The following is a 14,080-nucleotide window of genomic DNA, read 5'->3' on the forward strand; positions in this document are numbered from 1 at the left end:
TACTATGATTCCTCTCTGGGCCATTTTGTTTGGGCATCTAGAACCATACACAGAAAAATCTCTGTTAAAAATATAGAACAGATTTGGTTTGCGAATTTTGTTTTCTGGCTTGTAAATACAAAAGATACCTAGGTTTTACCTGATTACTAAAATAGCACTACAGATTCTCACCCAACTTTTAAGACCTTTCAGTTTCTTATCAGGAATAGACAATAGAGTCTTTATTGGCCAGGTAACTATGAGCCAGGAGAAGAGTTAGTCTCCATGGCTCCCAGAAGCAGATTTATAGTATCAGTAACCTGAAAGCATCCACCAAATTCAGTGGTACCCACATGCTCCCATATTTTTTTTTTTTTTTCCCATTTCAGATTTTGTACTTTTCCACACTGGTGCTTTTTAGTCTTCAATCTTTCAGTTACGTGTGCTCTTTCATCTTTATGGTTCTACCTCTGTCTGTAACTCTATAGTCATAACTTACAAGGCTCTTCTCTGCAGGCTTTCTCACAGCTGTTTCCCATAATCTATGAGTCTCTGTGGCAGCCTGAGCCAAAGGCATATAATCATACCACATCAGAGATGTGCTGTTGATCTTCGAAGCATGAACGGCTGAGCCCTGGGGGGAAGGTGAGAAAGAAAGAGTGTTACAGTCATAGACGATGAGATGAGTCCTTCTCAACCCCAAATATCAAAACATCAGACATCAAAATCTGAGCTAACTGTCCTAGGATGCCCTTATAGTCAGTGGATTTAAATACCTGTTGTAGGAAGGTGAGTCATTCACACAAATAGCATCTAAAATAAAGCAAATGACTCAGCTCTGTGTGTACTCACTTCTCTCAGCTGACTGACAGGAAGAGTTGAGTGATTAGTTTAAATTTAGGTATCTCCCTTTTAAACAACTGAAATAAAGTGTTGTTTTATGGAAATGGCCTAAAGAGGCCCATCCCAGCTGTAAGCAGATTGTTTTTCTCTTGCATAACCCAGTGCTTCATTCACAGTGCCTCAACTGAACAATAGTCATTGCTAGATATTTTTATTTTTATGATATGGTTCAAACATAAAGATAACTTTTTTTTTCAAGTTCATTTATGTATTAAAATACTAATAGAAAGCATAAGAGAAATTGTATAGTATGTGTCAAAAGCTGCTTCATCTCTCTTCATTTTTAAAATCACAGCTATGCTACATTTCCATTGGGTAAAATCCTAGGTAGGAAAGCATCCAGGAATAAGAGATAATGATGTATTGACTTTGAAATTCCAGGTTAGATTACTGCTATTAGAAAGAAAATAAAAACAAATCCATTAATTCAAATATATCAGCAAAAGTCTATGTTTACTCATCACCTACAACCCTTACTAAATGAGAATATACTAGTGTTTTAGTAACTGTGAAAAAGGAATAATGAAAAAAATATTAGCCAATTATTCAATAACTTAGCATTAATGTTTGACATTGTGGAAATATAATTCCTCACTCAATCTAAGCGTTAACAACAATAAATACTCAAAAGAAATTAATGCAAAAATACTCTTAGTCTATAAGTGTTGTTCTCTTGTGTCCTAGAAACTGCATCAAAGTCTTTAGTGGAAATTCCTTCTCATTTTGTCTTAATTCCAGGGTCACATAAAAACATACAAGCCAGGCTAGCTCTACTTTCCTTTTCATTCAAAAACTCACAGTATTTTATCTATTTTAGTTTTGTTGTTTTTTTTTTTTTTTTAAGAAATATAAGAAGCATTACCCTCTCAGCATACTGACTCATCTTTGCATCAGATTTTCATGTGCTAATATTTCCTTATTAAACCATTGATGGAATTATTTTGATAGCGGTCTTGCACATGAATATTTTGGAAATGTAGATCTAATATGATGTGATGCATGAAACTGGCATAAAAGAGTTATCTAGGTTTCCATTTGCAACACATAGGGATTCTGCTGTACTGCATTATCCTCTGCAGATTTCTGCTGCTGTGAAGTGCTGTTAAGAACTCCACAGCCACTGCTGTAATTGTTCCATAACAAATACTCATTGTGAGGACTTAAGAATGTTGTGCCGATAAGATAAGTCACCACAACAGAATCCGTGATGAGTGCAGATGGCAACAAAAGGAAGATGTTGATTCTAGGCCTGGTGAGGCAGATCTGGGTAACCTATCCAGACAAAAATTCACCCAGTAGCAAAGTGGGAGAAAGAAACAAACTGCTTACTCATGTGTTATTCAAAGTTATGGGAGTGACATCTATACCTTATGAGTGCCCAGGACTTTGACTGCATAAAAGTTGTACCTCCAGAAAAACAACTCGGGGACTCCTGCCACCAAGAAGACCAGGGTGAAGAAGGACCAGCTGGGCACAGCAGGAATTAAGTTTGCTTAATGTCTCTCTCTCTCTTGCTCACATTCTATTCCCCCTCCCCTCTCTCCCTATTTTTTTCTGTCTCTCTACCTCACATTTACTCTTATATAAAATCTGTTCTATTGACTTTGGCTTATGGTATCATTTGCGCCTTAATTTGAGCAGAGGCATAATTTATAATTGGATCATAATACTCATGCAACAATTTGCTAATCTAGGTCCTGTGTTTCTGCATAGCATTTGTCCTTCAGCATGTGATATGATAAATTTTTCTTAGTACATGTAAACAGAACTTGTTAGACAGACCAATTTTTCTTTTTATTGCTGTTTCCATGTTTGACTTAATACTACGTATCAGTGTTGATTTCTGCAGCTTGATTACCTATTCTATAAATACAAATAAAACATTTTTCTTATTTAAAATCACACAGATGGAACAAGCATAATGGGCTAATAATGATGTAATAAATATCCCTACCACATTTATACCACAGTTGTTTTCCTTCATATATGGAGGGATATTTACATACAATATCATGGTAAAGAAGGAAAAAAATATTTTAAGCCATTAGATAAGATTTGTTTAATTTTATGTTCAACTTATTTATTTCAGTATGATTTTCTTATTGTAATTTTGTAAGCTACTTACATGTGAAATATTGGAATATTTATATATACCTCTTCGAGGATGAAAGCTCAGGTCTGTTTCTACCTCCTTGGGGAAAACTAATCTGGTTAGCTGTGCAAGAACATTCATTATGTTTAAATTTATTTTCAAAAGTTAAAATGTATCAGATTTTCCTGGTGTGTTTCAGTGATCCTTCAGTTGGAATTGGATTTTAAAATATTTGAGTTCTCTGTGTGTGCATTTAGATAGGCAGTATTTATTCAAATACTTTGCTTGCAAATTTCTATTCAATAATGGTTAGATGTCTCTTGTCATAAGCTTATATACATATATGCCTTTATTTCTTTTGTATGCTTTTCATATACATAGCATAATATAATTTCTTTAATTCCACATGGCACAAAAATGTTTCAAACTACAAAGGGAAATCAGAAAGGCATATGCATACAGAATGGAGGGCCTAAGAAGCTCTTAAGTGAACCTGAGGCTTTATGCTGTCTTCAGTTGCTGTGTATTTGCCATTGTAAAGTTTACAGAGAACTTCACTGTGGACATCTGGAATACTGGATGTACATCAAAAATTTTTTCTAGTCCTAAAGATACTACCAGTAGAATTGGAGTAATCATTTTAAGCATAGAAAATTCTACTGGAATCTAAGGATTTAAAAATATACCTGTGTTTAAAATGCATCTCTATTCTCTTTTCAAAACATATGACTATTGATTTATAAATCAAAATGAGTTTGCCCAAAGAGTAATGGAGTGAGGGGGAAGGTAGAGGGGAAAGTACATAATGTGTCTAAGAACCATTTTTATATGGAATCATAAACCTTGACCTGTTAATTGATTAATTCTGCAGCTTAAACAAGACCTGAGGTAGCTGTCTTGCTTTGCATTCTCTCAAGAATTCAGACTGGGGCAAAGCAATAAACCCCTGTTGACTGAAAGTAAAATTTTTTAAAAGCTTGTGAATAAGTAATTACAATTCTCAGTGAAGTAGTTTTTTCCAACACTGCTATAACTATCCACCAAGATCCTTTTGCCCTTATATGTGAAGAACTAGTATAGTTCTGTTAAAAAGAAACAGAGAAGTCACCATGATATATGACAAGCTGCTCTTTCCTTTCCTAGTTGAGAGAAATGCTTTTTTCTCTGATACTACCATGGATGAACACAGAAGCCAGGAACTTGAAGAACTCCAAAAGTGTCCATATGCCACTGAGTTAACTGCATCAGAGCCCAGATGCTTTGTTAGAATATTCAACAATTGTAATATAAATTATCTGAGAGAAATTCTGTTCAGTGCTGAGTGCAAAAGGTTTGGCTAAATTATAATGGTTTTGGACATAGACTTTTTTTTTTCTTTGAAAGTAAATGGGAAGAGCATTAAGCATAGAGCTAAAGCAGTATGAAGGACAAACACAATGCTAACATCTACCTAATAATCTTCTCTACTAGTAGAAGTGAAGAGAAGGATTCCTGATCAAATTAAACTCAGTTTTTTTAAGAAAGGATCTTCTCATTTAATTTTGGTGTTATACTCTATAGAAAGAATGTATATATATATATATATATATATATACACACACATGCATGTATATGTCACCCTTGCACGTATTGGTCGTCAAGATCCAACTGATCCGTAAATATTAGGACTGATTCATAACACTTCGTCATGGTCTGACCCTGGCGCAATGCCAGCGCCCCCATGAAAATACACCTTCCCCAAATGAGTGCTGTGAGATGTGACCAGAAACAGAGCAGAGCAGGCTCAAGGTCTCTTGGCATCACTGCAGCAGGTCACTCTCAGCCACTCCTGCACATGCAATCACTCACTAAAGCAGGCCACTGTCTTGGCTCAAGTCATTGCATCCCCCTAAAAATGCAGTCTCTGTTGCAAGAAAAATTGGTTCAGTCCGTGGCTATACAAGAAAAGTCCAGCCAAGGCCACTCCATCATCTCCTCCCACCTAGGATTTCTTCTTCTAACATCTCAGGTCCCCGGCTGTCTCTCTCCTCTTTCAGATCAAGGAGAATTAATGTTTCACAAAGCTTTCATTGTCCAAGAAGGGGTTAAAAGTCTCGGGCTCCCAGGACGGCTGAAATCTTGACAGCCCAGAACTCCAACTCTCATGGCTGGGCACCTTCCCCTCCCTGCTTCTCTTTCTCCTCTGCCAGCACTGCCAACACATTATATCAAATTTCCAGGTGCCTTCAGGCTTTCTGTCTCCCTCTCTCCCCCTCTGCGGGGGGGAACAAAGACAGCTCATATTTTTCTCCACCCTTCCATCTGGCCCGGTTCCAGTCCCTTCACACCCTGGCCTACCTCTCCCAGGCCACATGGCTTCCCCTCCCCCACCCAGCCTGTGGCTGGGCAGGGGAGGTTTGAACTCTTCACTGACTGGAACAAAAGAGGGCATTCCCCTGGGCGTTGTCTGCTTTTAACCCCCTGTGTTCTCAGAGGCGTGTCCAATGTCTTCAGGGGTCATACTAGGTGTCAATATTCAAATCTGACCACTGATTGGTTTGGCTATAACTTCCTGAGAAAAACTCACTTCTTTGTCAGGCTGGGACACGCTTACAGAGAAACTTATTATACGTTTTATTGTCTTAGTGTTTCATGAGTTCCATATTTATGGTAAGATATATATTTTTTATCATTTTGTTATAGCTAAATATGTACTGTACATTCTAATTATGTTATTCTCAGAACAATTAATCTCATTACAAAGAAAAATGTGTAGGTGCACCAAAGCAGCAACAGTTCTTTCTGTACAGTGGTGAGTGTTAAAAGTGCTGTAAGTTCATTCTATAATGAGCCTGGTTCAATTAATATTGCCGTTTCCATTAAAATAAGAGGCAGGAGTTATGAGAGCACTAAATATTAGAAATCTGATTCAGGGGCTCTGAATCTTCCTTACAATTGCTCAGAATCAACTCATTAGATTCTGTCCAGAACTAATCAGGTGCCTGTTGTTGCACCTTAAATTTAAACCTTTGAATATTTTTATAAATTTGAGGTTTTCAGAATTCAAGAGAGAGATTTAAAGCTCACCATATATCAGAGCGATAATATAGTTGAAATAGATCCAAACAATTTATTTTAAGTAATTTTTATAAATCAACATGTATTCTACTGGAAGGAAATATTATGTAAATGAAACAATGACTCCTGATTTCCTGGTGTCCACAGACATTAACCTAGATCTTTCCCTTTTTTATCTCTGGCCTTACAAAGCTACGGCTTTCTAGGATTTCTCCTGAAACTCTCAAAGATTTTAGCATCATTTCCATCTCTAGCAGGGTTTTGTGGTCTGAATAGTTGGAGGTGGTCATTTTTGCCATTGCCAAGAGAAACAAAAGTATCAACCAATGGAGTAAGGCTATTTTCTCAGGAAGCAGATCTTACTATCTCTGTCAGTAAAGGGCAATGAAATTTGATAAGGATGCTGTTGCAAAGTAGACTGTTGTAATAACAGATCCTAAATAACTCTTAAAAAGGTCTTAACATGCAACACAAAATGTGAGACACCTGCAGTTTCTTCAGCAGATAATTAATATTTTATAATATTAAAAAAAAAAAAGAAACAGCAGATGTAGAGATAGTTTTCAGTACGCAAATTGTGTGGATCAAAGTTTAAAAAACCCAATTCTGTCATGCTTCACACCAAGATTCTCCTGAATATTTTGCTTTCTTAAGTCTTTTTTCCTTTGCATCTTATCATATAATGATATTGTAACAAAGAAAAAAGTACTCCTTAAGCTAATCAATTGTCATAAATTATTTAACATGTACTTTTTTATTTACAACAAAACATAGTTTAGGAGTTGGAATCTTTTAATTCATTCCCAATATTCAAACTAGAAAAAAAAATTAAGCATTGTTTTAGAGGTAAGATACTCAACTATTAAACCCAGTGATTGTTTATTCCAAGTGATAGCAAAGGTTTACTAGAATTGTATGAGTCTTGTTTGAACTTTTACGGAATGATTTTTCCTGTAATTAACTTAATATTTGCAACTTCTCAAACTAAAATGTAGTATTTCTCAACATTATTTCATTTACACTCAAAATGTTGATTTTAAACACTAGGCATCAATGTATGACTCTATTTTTGTCTTCCTTCCCCACAGCCTGTGTTTCTGGATTATCCTTCTGTTTTATTTTCACATCCTTGTTGAGACCTGGACTTGATGATTCTTGTAGGTCCCTTCCTCAGAATATGCTGTGAATCTCTGAATCTGTAAATTAAATTTATTTAAAATTTCCTTAAAAGTGTGCCATAGATTTTTTACTCATTTTTGGTGCTTTAGTACTGCATGTCTTTAAATTGCACATGTTCTAGTGTAAATATTTATCTCAGTGATAGCTCTGTTCATAGAGTTTTAAAGAATAGCTAAATACAAAATAACCACATGTGCTATCACAGTAGTTATACATTTCTTAAAGGCTCAGAACACAATTACAGGCATAGATGAAGCAGGTAAAAAAAGATTTATGGAGATAGAAATAAATTATAATCTAGATTAGAGACTTAAAAATTATTATAGGGTTTTGCTTGATTTTAGTGTTTTGGTTTAAGTTTGGGGACTTTTTAAAAAGTCCTAAAAGGTTTGTTTTAATATTTTTAAAGTAAATGGATTGAATTAAACTTCATATAAACTTCATCTATTACTACTTGTGTTATAAGAATATTCACATATTAGTGAATCTGTCCAATAAGAGAATCCAGTAAATAAATCTTTTGAACAAAAATTTCAAGCTGTATTTACCTGAGCATTGATTTTCTGGTACATTTCCACCAAATATTTCAGCATTTTGAGTGATTATTTTACTTATTGAGATACTCTTAATGCAGCAGCAGCTTGACATTTGGAACAGGAATTTGAGAGCAGAAAGACAGTTGACATCTGGGTCAGGACTTCAGCCATTAAAGCTTCACACAAAAATGCAGCATTGCATTATTTTCACCCCGGCCCACGGCAGCTCGGGAGCCTGGGTAAAGGCGCTGCTTCTCAGCTGGACTGGGGTTGCTTCTGGTTCGGAGGCTCTAGCACCGAGCCTCGCAGTGGGCTGCTGTGCTCTGTAACCGGCGCTGGGAGGAGATGAAGGGGTGAAGGAATGGCACATCTCGCCTTGCGGTTTGCTGGAGAAGGTTTATTGCTTCATGGTTGCCGCGGTGGAGAGCAGCGTCCACCCCTAGCGCCCGCATGGGGTTTTATAGGGGGCGAGCAGACAGGGGCGGAAGCCCCCTCGCCCAATAGGGACAGGCAACAGGTGAGTGACGTGGACCACGGCAACCAAGGGGAACGCAACAGGGGTGTGTACAGGGTTTCAGGATGAATGGGAATGCAGGGATGGGGTGACTGACACAGAAGTCCCAGGAATGAACAGTGGGGTGGCCACAAGACTGACATGGGAACGCTCCAATGGTAAGTGACCCGGAACGAACCATTGCAGGGGGATATGGGGGTTCATAGAACCGGCTAACTAAGTTACTAGAACCCCTAACTAAACCAACCCAGGATGCAACACAAAAATCCACATTTATGCTTCCCACTGGAAAAAAAAAGTCTATGTTTTTTCACTCCATTTTCTCAAGTGTCTACCTGAATCACTAGTTTCTCAGGAAAGATTTTCTTTCTCTGCTTTTACTTTAAGCATATCTTTTCATTGCCAAAATGAGTCTGCTCACTCACTCAAAGCACAGGAACGACACACTTTATCATAAAAATCTTCAATATTCAACATTAAATATGGATATTTCAATGAGCTAACAAATATTGTAAAAGCTCATGGAAATAGTATGCAATTAAATTAACTAATGCATTAGAGAAAATGATACTATATCTATGAGAAAAAAAGGATGCTAAATTATTAAGTTTTTCTTACATACACTGTAAAATGTTGTGACTTTTCTCTTAAAAGGAATATTTTTCTTTTTTAAAGACACAGAAATATGTTCTTCATTAAAGTTCTTGGCTAAGTGTTGACGGTTGTTGAAAATTTTGACAATGGAAAATCAACCATACTGTCTAAAGATGCAGTATTGTGAAAATTTGCATTCAATCTTAAATATTCATTGGGCAAGATTTGAAACTACTAATTATACCTTGGATTTGGAAATGTGAATTTCCTCTAAATATTGAACAGATTATCATATAGTGTATATTTTACCTGTGACTAAGAATAATCTCCCAAAATTTTCTTCAGAGGGTTATTGTCATAGAATTTAGGAGAGCCACATATTCAAGCTAACAGCTAGTTAGTCATTCACCTGTGAATCAGAAATTACATGCAACAGTCCATCAATCCATTTTTATGCATTTATGTCATGTCTTTATTCTGAAAAGAGAAGTTGGTCAATTAGACATTGATATGTAGGCTAACACAAGCTCCAGTGTCATGTGCAACTAATAATTTACAGTTCCACTTCAAATAGCAGAAAATTGGGCAATTTAGCATTTGAATCAGGCCTTAGTGTATACAAACACATTTTTCTACTCTTAAACTAATGTTATGTTCCTAATTCATATGTTGTCATACAACATCAAATATTTATGCATGCGCTGGGCAGGAGCATTCAAGAGCATATTGCAAGTCATAAAATTAGTTTAACTGGTGAGTTTAAAGCCTTGCTTGCTCATCATGCTACATCTATGTGAGTTTTTACTACAGGGAGAATGAAAAGTGAGAAAAAGGAAAAGATCAAGTCACACTAAACATTGGAAGCTCAGAACCTCACTAAGTCTTTCAAAATGCCTCATGGAAGAAGCAGCTGAAAAACCTTCACTGTCTGTATGCAGCTGTGCCGCTGTTATGAATCCATGCAGTCTGAACCCACAACTTTAATTCTTCTTTTATTTGTAGCACTTCAAAGAATCATAGAATCACAGAATCATAGAATGTCTTGGGTTGGAAGGAACCATAAAAATTAGGTAATTCCTACCCACGTGCGTAGACAGGGAATCCTTCCACTAGATCTGGTTTTTCAGATCCCCATCCAACCTGGCTTTCAACACTTCAAGGGTTGGGCATCCATGGCTTCTCTGGGCAGCAGGTTCCAGTGCATCACCACTTTCACAGTAAAGAATATCTTCCTAACATCTGATCTAAATCTGTCATTTAGTTTAAAAGCATTCCCTCTTTTCCTAACTGACCATGTTAATTCATTTCATAGAATCACAGAATAAGCTGAGTTGGAAGGGATGCATCAGCATCATCCAGTCCAACTCCTGGCCTTGCACAGGTCATCCCAAGAACTCCACCATGTGCCTGAGAGTACTGTCGATGTGCTTCTTGGACTCTGTCAGGCTGGTGCCATGACCACTTCCCTGGGAAGCCTGTTCCAGTGCCCAACCACATGCTGGGTGAAGAACCTTTTTCTGATATTCACTCTAAACCTCCTCTGACACAATTTCAGGTCATTCATGCAAGTTCAGTCACTGGTCACCACAGAGAAGAGATCAGTGTCTGCCCCTCCTCTTACCCTCATGAGGATGTTGAAGATCACAATGAGTTCGCTCTCCCCTCAGTCTCCTCTTCTCCAGGCTGAACAGACCAAGCGATCTCAACTGCTCCTCATTCGGCTTCCACTCAAGGCCATTCAACATCCTCATGGCTCTCCTGTGGATGCTCTCTAACAGTTTAATATCTTTTATATTGTGGCTCCCAAAACTACATACAGGACCTGAGGTGAGGCTGCCCCAAGTGCAGAGCAGAGCAGGACAATCCCCTCCCGTGCCTGGCTGTGATGCTGTGCCTGATGCACCCCAGGACACAGCTGGTCCTCTTGGCTTCCAGGGCACTGCAGAGTATTGTTCAACTTTCTGGTATAAATTTGACCAGGACTCCTAGGCCCCTTTTTCTGACATTGCATTCTAGCATCTCATTCCCCAGTCTGTCTGTTCATCCAGGATTGCTCCATCCCAGGTGCAGAATTCAGCACTTTCTTTGTTGAACTTCATATGGTGGGTGATTGCCCAGTCGTCTAATTTGTTGAGGTCTCTCTGCAAGGTCTCTCTGCCCTTGAAGGTCTCTACAGTACCTCCCAGTTTAGTGTCATCAGCAATAGCAGTTTTAGAAACCCATGGTGAACTAAGACTAATCCAGTCTAGCTAACCAGCTAAATTAGCTGAAAGTTAAGAAAGAGGACGCCAAGATATTTTACTTGTGCCATTGATGAATATTTTAAATCTCACTGAAGTAGAGCATCATAAAATCATTAATGATCTTATGCAATTAATGACCAATTAAATGTTAAGGATCACCTTCTAAAACGAAAGTGTTCCGAAAACTCTTTGGCAGCAGCTGTAACTAATTTTCACCATTCCTCAGCATTTAGAGATAAAGCACAAAGTTTAGATTAGCACATTTAGAAAAGAAGTATTGTTTGGACGACGGCAAAAGATGGGTTTGGGGTACATACCTTGACAGAGCAGTTTAGGGTTTTTCCTAAGGAAACTATTTTGGCAAATGCCGGGAAATGTTGTATAACCACTCAGTGAAATTAATGATTTTAAAAACTGCATTTAATAAAATTTAGGATGAAGTCTCACCTCTAGACTTTTAAAAACTATTAAGTTGGAAAAAAATGTTGACTTTACTTCAGCAAACCCCATATTTATTTTCTCTAGGAAATGCATTAAATATTATACACCGAAGCTATATTATAGGATAATGCATCAATTCCCTAATGCCAGTAATAAAAAATGTAAATAAAGAGATGCTAAGTGTCCTCAAAATACATCAGAATGTTTAGAGAAACCAGTGTGCTTAAATTAATTTTTTTTAAATGCCACTACTAGACTTAAAAGAAGACAATATCAAATGAGATATGAACATAGTAAAGAAATTTTTACAAGGGGAAAAATGGATGTATGGTAGGCTGCTTATTGTTGCATTCTGGGTTTTGGGTTCAGATTTGGGGTTCTGGTCTTTGTTAGCTTACAGGGGCGGGAAAAGTGACGCGCAGCCATAGCTTATAACATGGACAATTTTGTGTGTTTGTTTAAAAAAGAAGAGATAGTTAGCAGGAATTATCTACAATCAGAACACCTGCAAGAGATTCTTTTTTGGAAAAGTGGAAAGAAGAGTCTCCAGCGAGAAAGTGAAAAAACTAAAAGGAAAGTATTGTACTATTGCCTTTCCTCCTTCAGATAATTTTTAAGCTATTAAAGAGGAATTTTGACCATTAAACCAGTAAGATGCTCAGTCATCTGTAGAACACAAAAAACAATAAGCCAGCTATGGCAGGCACAACTAGTTCAGTATTGTTTTAATTGCTCTGCTGTGATTGTTCATGCATTGTATCCACCAAACTTTTGAACAAATAGACATTGGCTCAAGTTTCAAGAATAGTTATAATAAAATATGTATAAACAGGGAATTTACAAATATGCAAAAAAATACACGCACACACAAAAACCTGCTCACTGTATTAAAAATTGACATACATGCAGCATTTGAGCAGAAAACGCTCTCAAATTAACAATCAAAAGATCTTTGTAGTTATCATATACATATTTTATGCTTCTGCCCTATGTGACCATGACTATTGGCTCATATATATATGTGCATACAAACACCCACATATATCCATACATGACTGTTTGTATGTATAGATTTTCTAGAAATGATGTGTGAATGTATGTATATACATACACATTTCCATGTATATATATAACATATATGTTATATTTATAAAATGATGTAATAATTTTTAGAAGTTATTTTAAATAAATCTCATTATTTGGTGTATTAGAGCATTTTTAATTGCTGCAAAGTCCAGACAATTAAGGGTAAGGTTTGATTGGTGAATAGCTATTTACTCTGCACTATAGAAAATTACATTTATTTTATCTGTAACCTGAACCATACCCACAACTTTACCAAAGTTAGGAATACCAGAATGTCTCTGAGTTCTTCTCTTGTACATATTACAGCATGGAAATTTTCTATCACAGCTCAGATTTATTATATAGTAAAAAATTATATGCCTTTAGAAAAATCTATTCAAAACCTATACTGATGCAATGTCTTTCACAAGGGGGGGTTTTGATAAATATTAAGATGTTATCCTGAATAAATGTTCCCCATGACTTTATATTCAATATATTAGCCAAAGTAATGTGGAATTTACTTTGGCTCAACTTTCTAGAACAATTATAAAAATCTAAGAATAAAAATTATTTTCACAGATCACCTAGTGACCTTTTGACAAGCCACTACATGACTTATAACCAAAAATATTTAGAGTTTAATAAGGCCATGAAGCACACTGGGATTAAAGGGTTACAAAATGACTTTATCTTAAGACTTGGCACAGATCTGATTCTGAACAAGTCACAGATGAACATGCATTCCTTTTGTCTTACTGTGACACCTGGAAAAGAAGCAGTTGTAACAATCCTTAAGGTCTGGTTTCCCAGACTCAATCTGCTGATCTCCACTTATTCCACCTTTATTTGAACTTGGATTTCTCCTGCAGTTTATTTGTCTGAGCACTTTCACTGCTGCTCTACAACTTAAAATGGAATATGTACGTCTTAGGTAGCTGGATGTCTATAACATCATTGCTTTGTCTGTGACATGCACAGTTATAGAGAGAAAGACAGAAAACCAGTCGTGATTAAAACCATAATTACAATATTTGCGCGTGCGCGCGTGTGTGTAAAGGAGCTAGCATAGTCTTACCCTTAAACAATTTCAAGGTTTAAAAAAAATAAAAGGATGATTTTTGTCTGAGGTAATTAAAGTATTTGAAGAGTTTTTTAGTCTCTTTTTGAAGACTTTTTTTGTTTTACAAGGCATTTAGTGTAGATTTTTTTTAAAAAACTTAGATTTACTATAGCTGTCTTTAAAATGCATTATGTATAATGACCCAGGAATATTTCTTAAGCAACTTTATTAGAAAATAAAATATAAAGAAAAAAAGTATTTTAGAATTCTATAGAACAATCAAGGCAGAAGGAAGGACTGCAAAATGCCACAATATTTATTGACTTGTGAGTCTTGTTTTTATCCTGGCAATAAAAACATCATTTGAAAAGTTTATCATCTCTGGATAAACAATTTCTAAAACTAGACACAATA

General features: G+C 36.4%; 1 long non-coding RNA gene across 1 annotated transcript; it reads left to right on the forward strand.

The window, feature by feature from the left end:
• The first annotated feature begins 2,094 nt into the window (after window positions 1-2,094).
• LOC128820084 (uncharacterized) lies at window positions 2,095-2,484 on the forward strand. The gene is made up of 2 exons (XR_008440814.1): window positions 2,095-2,134; window positions 2,229-2,484. It is a non-coding gene; the product is annotated as an uncharacterized LOC128820084 (long non-coding RNA).
• Window positions 2,485-14,080: the final 11,596 nt, after the last annotated feature.

Source organism: Vidua macroura, chromosome 1 (assembly GCF_024509145.1).
Source record: "Vidua macroura isolate BioBank_ID:100142 chromosome 1, ASM2450914v1, whole genome shotgun sequence".
Taxonomy (NCBI): Eukaryota; Metazoa; Chordata; class Aves; order Passeriformes; family Viduidae; genus Vidua; species Vidua macroura.